This window comes from Rhea pennata, chromosome 9 (genome assembly GCF_028389875.1).
Source record: "Rhea pennata isolate bPtePen1 chromosome 9, bPtePen1.pri, whole genome shotgun sequence".
Lineage (NCBI taxonomy): Eukaryota > Metazoa > Chordata > Aves > Rheiformes > Rheidae > Rhea > Rhea pennata.
In genome coordinates this window covers 28,876,661-28,888,188 of record NC_084671.1, presented here as the reverse complement: position 1 = coordinate 28,888,188, position 11,528 = coordinate 28,876,661, and the positions used below count along the sequence as shown (strand labels likewise).

At 42.5% G+C, this 11,528-nt stretch overlaps 1 non-coding gene across 1 annotated transcript; it reads left to right on the top strand.

Moving 5' to 3' along the window:
* The first annotated feature begins 8,131 nt into the window (after positions 1-8,131).
* Positions 8,132-8,202, top strand: TRNAT-AGU (transfer RNA threonine (anticodon AGU)). The gene has a single exon. It is a non-coding gene; the product is annotated as a tRNA-Thr (tRNA).
* The last annotated feature ends 3,326 nt before the right edge of the window (positions 8,203-11,528 follow it).

The following is an 11,528-nucleotide window of genomic DNA, read 5'->3' as shown; positions in this document are numbered from 1 at the left end:
ACCTTTGAGAAAAGACTGAGGCAAGTGCACCTCTCCAAGGCGCTGAGTACCAAAAAAAAAAAAGCAAACACAATCACTGCTGGTCTCAAAACTGAGGAATAAAAAGAACTGGATTCACTGGATTACTCAAGGGGTGCTTTTCTCTTTTGGGGAGGGGGCTTCAGTAAAGTATGGTCTCCCTTCAGATGCACATCCTCATTCTATGATAGCTTCTTCTTGGAAAGGAGAAGGGTTAGACACACATGTAGCCAGCAGAAGTCTCAGCAGCTTGACGTAATCATGTTAAGTTGGCAATGGAGCTGATGGTGCATCTTCAGCACCAGAAGTATTTGCTCAACAATTCTCTCAGAAATCTGTTGTTATCCACTAGCCTTCCTCAGACTTAAATATAGTCACTAAGACAGACATCCATCCCTTGGAGGCTGAAATCAAGACTCCAGAGATTCTGTGCTACTTAGCCATCCCTAATCTACTCTTTTTTGCACAAATGTAGCCTACGGTCTCTTGGAAAGTCATGCTTTTGCCTTCATAATTCTGACAGCTGCAAAATCATTAAAAATATGGCTTAGCTTCCTGCGGCAGCTGATGGTTTGAAACAGTAGCCAGAAACAAAGATGCATGCTTAAATATCAGCATTGCTTAACTAATGATAGTTTTTGCCAGAATTCAGTCAAAATGTGTTAGCGCCACTGTGCCTTCCAGTTCTCCCTGGGTGCCAAACACATCCCACACGTTCCATACCCGACTGTCACGGCATCCGGCACCCCCCTCAACTTCTACCATGCAGCATGTGTCAAATATACAAAAACTAAAAACTTGAAGGCTATGCATAACAAGTCAGACTCTGTATCAAAAAACAGGGCATGGTAGTCTACTTCTATTATTTATCTTTGCGCTAAGAGATACCACCAAAAGTGCAGTAGATGAAACCACAGTACATAGTGTTTAGCTGACCACAGAAGAACAGGGTGTTACAGTCCAAGGAGCTAGCAGTATAATGAGTTCTTTTTTTTTCGTAGGTTGTTTAGGCTACATCATTTTGAGGCTACAGCATTTAGAGGCTTTATCCACACTGGAAAAAACCTTGTGGCAAGGCAGTATCAGGAAACAGTGCAGAAAGAGCTTATATAGCCCCAAAACACTGCTGCCAGTGTAGCTACTATTCTCCTGACAATGTTCTGGCTGGAACAACAGGATCTACACCACAGTTCCTGCCTATTTGACATGAGATGATGAGAAGAACTTGGCACATTTATTTAGTAAAGCCAAGGCAGCACAGAGATATGACTATATATGTTTTATAAATACATCAACAGGAAGCAAACCATGGAGAAACTGCATCAGTGGGAAGGCAAGAAACAGCATAAGCTGTCCACAAACACGTTTAGACTTGATATTAAAGAGTTTAACTATCAGAGAATTAAAAGCTCTGGAAGGGCCTTTAAAATGTTACAGTAGAGGTGAAATAGCTAGCTAATTTTAAGCATACTAAGCTTATAAAGGGGCTGCCTGACAGAGTTCCTTGCAATAGCACGAGAATAACTTTGAGTGACTCGGGAGTTCATTTCCAGTCTTGTGTTCATAAAGGCTGATTTCTATCTGATACAACGACATATTGTTTTGTTTCACCTCCCAGTGCTGATCCCAGCTGTTTCACACCGACATGCAACAATTTCAGCAGAAACATTACATAGGTCCATGCAGAATAAGGACTCAGAGAAACAGAGAGACCCAGAAGAGATGCACAGTTAATAGCTGGACAATCTGGGACAACCCAACTACTCCCTGCTTGCTACAAAAGCCATCTAGAGATAAGATAAGCAAAACACTGGCATTGTAATCAGACCAAAGCCCTCTATTTAACCATCCCCAAACTTTCTTCAGCATCATCCCAACACTCGTTGATTACCAAGACAGTTTTAGCACACTGTCTACCCGCACTGCCTCTTCCTGCTTAATTTTTGCAGCAATCGTTCAATTCTGCATGTCTGAAGTTACCAATTATCATCAAAAACGCATGTCAGGCTTTAGGTTGCAAAGCCATACAGGGAGGAACAAGGAGGTTAGAAGAAACACTTATTCTTAAACAGAAAGATTAAGCTCGTGACAACAGGAAAACAATACACGGAAGCAGCAGCTTAACGGGACCCAAGCAAAACACTGAGTTTCTTTGAACGCTCCTCTCAATCCTGAAGTGCTCAATTCAAATCCGTTTGAAATCGAAATAGTTATTTAAATTACTTGTATGATGAGATCACCTTGGAGCACCTGTCCTGGAAGAGGATTTTGTGGTGTCAGGTGTCATATGCCAAATCAAAGAGCCTGAGCCAACAGTGAACTTACCTTTAGATGGCACTCCTTCACGAGGACACAGATCTAATGATTTAAATGCATCAAGTTTAGTAACCAATCTATTCCCTAAGACAAGTTTATGAATACAAGTTTCTGACACAGGTTATCACTAACACCCAACATTTTCCTCTCTTAACCAACTGCCATGTTCACTACCACTGTCTATAGACACAGTCTCCTTGTTACTACATGTGTTTTGACAAAGGCAGATGCTATGAACTCCAGAACTGACGTGCAAACACTCTGAAGGGGAAATTGTAGCAGGAATTTAATATTAATGAGCAGCACTACGAGTACAATAGTAGAACATTTCCATCTGTATTCCCGAATCTTACTCTAGAAGCAATTCCCAAGAAAAAGATGACTAACTGTTGTTCCTCAGGCACCCTGCCAGCAAGTGTGTTTTATAAAACAGTAGCTCATAACTAAATCCAGAACTTTGATGAGCCTGCCTTATCAACTTAGGAATGTAACCAAAGAGATATAGCTGTTTTGGTTATTATCCTATCCTCTAGCTTTCTTTAAAATTACACATTTTACTGAACAGATCATCTCACAAGCCAGGAATAAGGCTGACACGCAGAAGAAATAAGTTTTAAGCTGTTCAACAGCCATAGCTTCTTTTCAAAATACAAAGAAAATATTTATATACTGCAGCACTAAAATAGAAAAGGCAGAAAAGCTTATGCAGTCACTATCCCCAAGACAGCAAAGAGCCTTCTTCCTTTTCAGGCCCTAAGCCACAGAAACAGGTGATGTACCTTTGCCTTATTCTAGTGTTTGGTCACCTACAAGATTCAGGAATCAGTTCACACTCCGATTTAAGTACATACCTACCAGACAGATGGAGACAGACAGGTGCTTCTATTTGTAACAGTCCTGAAATCTCAAGAGCCTCAAGCTGGTGCAGGCACTTCGGCCCTGGCTTACAGAATCACAGAATGGGTAAGGTTGGAAGGGACCTCTGGAGATCATCTAGTCCAGCCTCCCTGCTCAAGCAGGGTCACCTAGAGCATGTTAGACAGGGTTGCATCCAGGTGGGCCTTGAATATCTCCAGAGAAGGAGACTCCACAACCTCTCTGGGCAACCTGTTCCAGTGCTCTGTGACTCTCACAGTAAAGAAATTCCTCCTCATATTCAGGCTGTTGAATTAATTAATTAATCATAAATGCTTAGCAGCATTTATGAGCTCTGCCACATTTAGCTACTGCTTCGATCCACTCATTAGAACAGAGTCATGTCCCATACAAATGAATTGGTGGATCTGACAACCACAAGGCAGGAGTCTTGCCCTGGACACCTCTTCAGGTCCTAAACATGCCCCAAATAACTTAAGACTCAAACTTTACATATCCAGGTGTAACCCTACTTTTAATTAAGTAGGGCTTAATGATTTTCCAAAGGGCTTAGGTTCTTCAGGCGTAGTATCTAGTGCTGGGCACGGCAGTACCTATGCTTTTAAAAAAGCTGCCTTTTCAAGTTTTCGCATAAGGAGGCTAGGTGCTCTCTCTGCTCCGCGCAGATCAGAATCCAAGCACATGATTACATCATATGTGGCTGATGATGCCATGTCGCTATTAAGACTCACAGTTCATCCTGAACACCAGAAAAGCATTTCTATGAATCAGACGCACGCAGATTTTGTGGGACTCCATGTAGCCAAATGTTGTCTTCAAGACTGCTTTTTGCTAGCAAGATGCCACCCTCTTACTCAGAGGGACAGCAAAACCATGTTTCTTGAAGTAGTCGGGTCAGTTAAAGCAACCTTCACCTCCAGATGCTCATTCCCACCTCCAGATGGTCCTCCTAGTTGCACTGCTACAATTTTGTATGTGTTGGCAGGGAGAACTGGTTCAGGGAACTAACTCGTTATTTTTCATCTGGATGAGATAAATCTTCCATCTACAATATAGCTGTAGCAGTAGTTGTGTTAGTATAACCATAGTACCTACATGCAGAAGGGAACCATTTCAGCTTTGCTACTATCAAGATAAAGGTTCATGAAAGCATAGCCCAAGTTTTGTTTCTGCCTATAGAAACATAACTGTAGTGATTTGGATCTTCCTAGTCCACTGCACAAGGCAAAAAAATGCTGACAGAAGGTCATCAACAAATCCTTTCACAAGAGCTGCAATTGCTCAGCATGCTTCCCAGCACCTTTAAGATGACAATTTTCAGGAATTATGATGAAGGACATTGTAATTAAAAGGAAAAAAAAAAAGCAATTTTTTGTTACCTGACACTGAAATACCTGAACCAGGCACATACAATAGCCAGGACAAAAGCAATTTCTTCCTTCTGGGCAGAAACATGAGCTTGATCAAATAAGTGTGCAAAGCAAGGTTAAGTTATATTTCTTGGCTCCTTGACTTTGAATTCAATCATCTTCCTTACTCCTCAGAGTTGCAACCCTTTGGACTAGAGTGTTTCCCTGACTTTGAAAAGCAGCTGAGAGCAGCAGCTACTCTCAGTGTTTGGGATGAAGTTTTGTATACGCCATTTCCACTCAGGGAAGAAGGAAAGCTTTAGCGTATTTCTGAAGATATCCACCATCTCCTTCACCCTCTTCTGGGCCCTGCAGCCCCACTGAATTTCCTTTTCAGGCTTTCGGGGAAGACCAGCTGTAGGTCTTGCACCTTCCCTTCAACAAGAGCCAGGAAGCTCTTAGTGCTCTGCTCTTTCCTCAGCTTGCTGGCCTCCTGCAGTTATCTGATTCTGGCATGCTGTTGGCATGACAACAACCATCTAGCCAGATGTTAAAAGCCATTGCCAACGATGATCAGAGTGCAGCCATTTAAGTCAAAGTGATTCAAGTCAATTTTAATCATATTTGAAAATCAGCAAGCAGGAAACTTTGTTTGAGGTCACTGATTTTAATCTGGTTTCTATTTGTTTCGAAGAGAGGGTGAGTCTCAGTGACGGGCAGGCTTTAAAAAATGTTTATTTGCAGCTGAGCACAGCTCAATGCTACATTTTCTATCCTGGCTATAAACGAATAATAGTGCATTTAAGTAATTCTACAGCTTACACAAATTAAAAATCTGAGTATGTGTTCAGGATGTTAAAAATGTCATTTTCAACCACGTAGGTTATTTGTACTCTCATGTTGCTAGTGCACCACGTTCAAACATTGATCCAGATGCAGTTGAAGATAAATAAAAACAATGTCTTTTTGTGTTAAACAAAACTACCAGAAATGAAGTTGAAGAAATTTTTTTAGAATACAGAAAAACACCTGTTACAAAAAAAAAAAAAAAATAGAACAAGTTTCATTCAGCACAAGTATTCTCTCTAGCTACTGAAGCGTGTCAACTGTTAAAATGAATAAGCAGCTTTTTAAGAGCAAAAGCCTTTTCTGAGGATGAAGTTCAGAGAAGTTTTTCTTAAAGCTTCTTTTTAAAACTTTCTTAAGCTAGTTCAATTTGTAATTTGATTAGGAGGAGACAGAGAGGAGGTAAAAAACAAGAAAAGAAAGGAAAAATAAATCTAATACATATAGGACAAGGAGAGTCCCTCTTCACAAGAAAACCTGAAGGACAACCTCAGCACAAGCAATGCTGGTTCCTTGTATTTTGCCAAGACACCTACCCTAACACTCACATATCATTGCATTGTGCTTTACATCACTTTAGAATTTCAACAGATGTTCACAACTTTAATACTTTTGTTTTAGAGCAGAGAAAGGACTTAAAAGATTTACTTAGTTATGCTAACAGTCTAACTGAAGTTCTTCTGAATACAGAAACTTGCACTAAAAGTTTACTGTCTAAATTCCAGAAATTTCAGGTAGGGAAAGTACAAGTGAACTGGCAATAAGAGTACAGAGTCCCATAGCTCGTGTGGGGCAGACACCAGCAACGTTCAAGTCAGCTTAAATTTGAAGTCACTCCGCAGCAAGTAGGAGGCTGATAAGTGAAACTAGAACTAGGGGAAACGTTTTCAGTAAATGAAGCAGAAATACGTAAAGTTACAGTTCCGCGGAAGACAGGTATCTGCCTCATGCAAGTGACTAGTCTCAGCTGAAGTGCACAGAGTTTCACATGCAAGATGCCACAACGATTTTGAGTGAATGATTTACTGTTCTAACAGAGCGAGTCAGTGTTGCTTAACATTAGTCCATATGGTAAAGATGGGAGGGGAGGGGGGGGAAGAAAAACCACATACCTGATCGTATCACACATTTAATAGCAGCTGCATCAGAGGAGCAAGCAACATGAGAAACCCTCCCAGGCTGTGAGTGCTACCAGCTGCCATGACTTACCACCGCAACCAAGACATCTGGAGCAGTTAAGCACATTTCCTCCGGTGGGCCTCCATAAGCAAGACAGACTGACAACATAGTGTTGTAGGCTTCCCACTGAGCATTTGTAGTTTAAGGGACAGAGGTATCCCTTCAACAGAAGTTGCAGAGTATAGTGAGTGTATGAAATGAGTCATTTAACAGAGACGGCTTCTTGATTTAAGAGAAAAGTTAGATAATGATGCTATTGAGATAGCAGGGCAAAATCAACTTCACACAAGCCTGCACAAGGCCTATGCCCTGTTTCTTTTGCTTCTTCCAAAATGTATTTACATTCAAGATCTGATTTCTCATTTCCTGGCAACCATAGCCCACATTCTCTTGAGAGAAACCAGTACAGTACAAAATTTGTTGCTGGCGCTAACATATATACAAACATTTTGCCAGGAGAAATACAGTCTTTGGGATTTAAGGAGAACTCCAGTTCTAGAGGAAGCCAGCAGAACAGGCCACTGCAGTTTGAGAGACTGATTAAGTCTCACATAATTTAAACAAGTTATCCCTCAACCTTGCAGAAATTCATGTGATAAAACAGAGCAGTTAATGATAGCTTTGGTCCAGTTAGCAGAGGCCAAGGAAGTATTTACCGAAAAACAGAAGTTTGATGCTAGCATTAAGCCTCTCTTAAGAAAGAGACATAAATGAGCAGGTAATTTTGCACATTCTTGTTTTCCAAGAGGACAGCAAAATCTTTTCAAAATCCTAATTCAAGCAACTATGTTCTCAGTCAGTTCACTCACATATTTCCAAGCATATTTTTAAACAGCAAGATGCACTGAGCAGACAGGAGACTGCTTAATAAAACATAGGTTGTTAGTTTTCCCCTTTACAAGGGATCTTGGAGATACAGCATAGGAGTTCTGTTCTCAGGAGTATATATGTCCTAGGGATAGGTTTTATTCAGTGTTACATTTTAGTTTGGTGGCACGAAAAACATGCCAAGAAAAAAGATTCACTGTTGGCAAGAGGAGGAACAGCTATCAAGTCCCTTGAGGAGGGAAAGGTTATTCTCCACAACACCCTGCATGTTGAACTTGGACATTGGGATAAGCACTAGAATGAGTTATTCCACTGGAGAAACTGTGGCTCTCAACACACAAATGAGAAGGATTTTCCTCTCCAGGGAGTCTCCAATTGGCTCTTAGGCATTGGAGCTGTTCTCAAGGCAAGTCAGCTTTGATAGTAAAAATTTCAGAAAGACTTAGTGGAAGCTTCGGAGAGGAAAGCTTGAACTCAGAAGCAGTCAAAAGCATCTCAGAAGAGTTAGGATGTCAGTTTGACTGTGGGCATCTTTGTGAAGACAACTTAAGCAGATACAAATATATTATGGTTTTAGGAGAATTATTGCTGAGCACTCTGTTCCTGGTTTGGACATGGGTGAGAAAGGCAGCAGACTGGCCTGTGCAGACAGGCAAAACATATTCAAAGCTGCTTTGCTTCCAAAAAGAAGAGGCTTTTCATCTATGAATTTGGGGTTAGGTTTAGCTCAGTTGGTTAGAGTGTGGTGCTAGTAATGCCAAGGTCACGGGTTCGATCCCTGTATGGGCCACTTGCTTGAGGGTTGGACTAGATGATCTCCAGAGGTCCCTTCCAACTTTACCAATTCTATGATTCTATCTAATATATCTCAACTTTGTCATTCACTCCCATCATTCACTCAGAAGCCTATTTAAGCAGGCATCCATTCTAGAATAACCCACCCAGCTCCATACCACTTCCAGAGCAGTCAAAGGAGACTAGCTGGAAAGACAAAGTCTCCAAAATGACATTAGCCATGTCCAGTCCTGCCTCAGCAGAGAACAGAAGTCTGCAAGAGCCTGGGATTCTGCTTCATGAGCTTAGACTGGCTTCTACCACTATACAGGAAGAGAAGCATGGTTTGGAGGAGCAACTACTCCACGCTCTTGGCTTGGAAGGACTCTAGTTTAATTAAAGGATTAGTTAGTGTGAGTAGTCAGGACTCAGGCACTGACAGCAGATGCCCAGCGAAAGAGCCTTAGCTCCACAGCTGCAGGTGTTACACCAGCTATCCACTTTGCCAGCACATTTGTGATAAAGAGCCTTTTCTTCGCTGCACAGTCAAGATAGCCTTCAGATTCATGACATCAGCAGGGACAGAAAACTTCAGGCGGTCAGTATTGCAAGATTTGCAGTGATACAGTCTGCAAGCAGGAATGAGAGCATTTCAGCTTTAACGGCCTGCTGCAATCACCCTGTGAGCAGAGATTTCAAGAAGGGCTATCCTAGGAGCAAGTGCGTTTCTTTAGTAGTAGCTTAGTTTCACCTATCTTCTAAGGGCACAGGTTCCTCTTTGAATTCCTCCTTTCATCTCCTACAAGGAGCAATGCTTAAGGCCTGGAACAACCCATTTCTGCCAAAACAAAGCAGTCACTTTAGTCTTGGTTTGGGCAGGTGCACCCCAGCCATCAACAGGCATAATCAGCCCTGAGGCCTCACATCAAAGAAAGGAGCAAAAAGCAAGCTTCAGATTTAAAAGCCCTGAATTTCAATCTGCTACTACAGTCTTTTGCTGAATTCAGGTAGGACACTTACTGTTGCTGTTAAATACCTTCATCAAAGAAAAAGATGATGAGGGGTGAACATCCCCATTTTAAATTGTCTACTCAGTCTGCATGTTTAGGCAGATTGTTTTCACCATGAGCTTGACCAGCATCTACTATACAGAAACTCAGGGGCCAAGTTCAGATACAAACCATAAATGATGGTGAGGAAGAAAACTGCTGGTGAAGTCCAACTCTTGCTTGCCTTTGTGCAAGGACAGTCTTTCCTAAAGCTTGAAAGCTTCACTTTGGTCTGGAAACAAGAACATACACTGGGAGGATGAGAAGCTCAAAAGGTTTTATCTTCCTGGCAAGAAACTTTCATGCTCTTCTGTGGTTTTACTGCTTAACTGAGTAATGCAATGATAGTACTTTTCCGCATCACTAATTTCCAGAAGTACAATGCAAAAAACAACTTCAGCTTCTCAGCATGCTAATGGAGCTAGAAATAGCTGCTCTGCCTGAACACTGCAGCATTCAGAGAGTTATTCTGTTGTACTTTTTATAGTAAGGTTTTAACCCATGCTATCCTGCTAAGTAACTCTACCTTCAGGAAGCCTACTAACAGCTAGTACTCCCTTCAAGGCTAACTGCTGTGTTCCACATGTGTGTATATGACTGGAAAATACTAGTGGCATTGGGGGCTCTCCAGGCTCACGGTACCTAAGCTGCTGCTGCAAGTGATGTTCCATATGCCTAGCATAAGGCTGAGGGGATAAGGCCATGCCACAGCTTACATTGCTCATGCTAGCTATGTCCCCTCCTTTTTCCTTCCCCACAAAAACATCCCTTTGAACAAGAGTACAGAGAGCTGGAGCCCAGCTGTTGCTTGCAGTGAGGTTCTCCCTTGCACTATAGTCAATGAAACCGGGGTCACATCACTTCAAATTACATGCTCCCCTGCATGTCCTATCAATGAAATATCTTCATCTTTGAGAAGGCTAAAGACACTAGTTGCTCATGGAGCTTCAGACAGAGCTTGTTGCAGGCTGAAAGAAAGTAGAAGATAGGCATCAGTTCAAGGAACTCACCAAGTCACAAGCAGGGAAGGCAACAGCCAAACCTGCTGCCCTTTTACAGATCAGAGATACCAACAGCAGAGCTTTATCTACAGAGAGAAGACAGAGCAGTACAGAATGAGCCAAGATAACCAGCCCAATCTAACCATGCAATCCTGTCACTTAGCAGCTGTTTCCATCTGTGTGCACTGTCACTGTCATCTGCGGTGAAACACCCTTCACTCTCTGCTATTATTGTCCCCAGCATAGACACAGGAAACTGAGCCAGACTTGGCCTGGGCCACACAGCAAATTGGGTAGAGCAAGAAACCTCAGAGACACAGACTAGTGATCTAACCACTGACCGCTGCCTTCCCCTGCTCCCCACGCAGCCACGCCGTTCTCCTGTGCGAGCAGGAAGAGACTTGGGCGCTATGAAGCGGAATAGCGCAGGGTACTCAGTTGCCGGTTTGATCGCTGCTCCACACCTTAGCATGAAGGGCTGAGGGAGGCAGACCCAGTGACTCGAACAGAAAAGAAAATATTTTAAATAACAGCAACAGAGTAACCACATTTTGGCAGAGAAGGAGAGCTTCTATTTGCTGCTTTCTTGCGAGCAGGATGGGGCTGCAATACACTGTTGCCACCTGGTGGCAGCAACAAAAAGCAAGCTGGATGTGCTTCCAAAACCCATCTACTATCCCAGAGAACCATAAAAACCTCCCAGACAGTAGTTTGTCTGGCAAAGGAGACTTGAACGTCTCTCCAGGCCCACTGCATCCGTGTTCAGTCTGTTAATGGAAAAACAGTGTGGAAAAGCCAGAGTTAGTGCAGGCTGAGCTAGCCCCAGGACTTGGATAACAGCGCCAGGCTTGTCTATCTCAGACTAGCAACCACCCTTCCTCGGGGAGCGAGCACATCTCACAAGCAGCCATGCTGTACCACTCTGCTCAGGTATTTGAGGGCTACCTGCACTGTACCTCGGACATCTGTATTTCAACAGCTTTCTCAAGAAGTACTGAGTTAAATCCGGGTGGGTCATCTCTGGGGGTTTTGAGTAATTCATATCAAAAAATAAAACTATTGATGCTTGAACCAGCCACCAACAGACACTTTCTAGAAAGACTTTCATAAGCTGAAGTAGTTAAGCTGTAGGGCATTAGTTCCTGAGGTCCTTTCTGCACAATTTGGTTTGGCCACAACCTAATTCCAAATCAAGGCACGACTGCAGAGAGTTTCCTCACCAACATGCTTTGCTTTTGTCAGTTGATTCAACTTCCAGGTTGACCCTCTTTAAGATGTCTCATTACACTTAT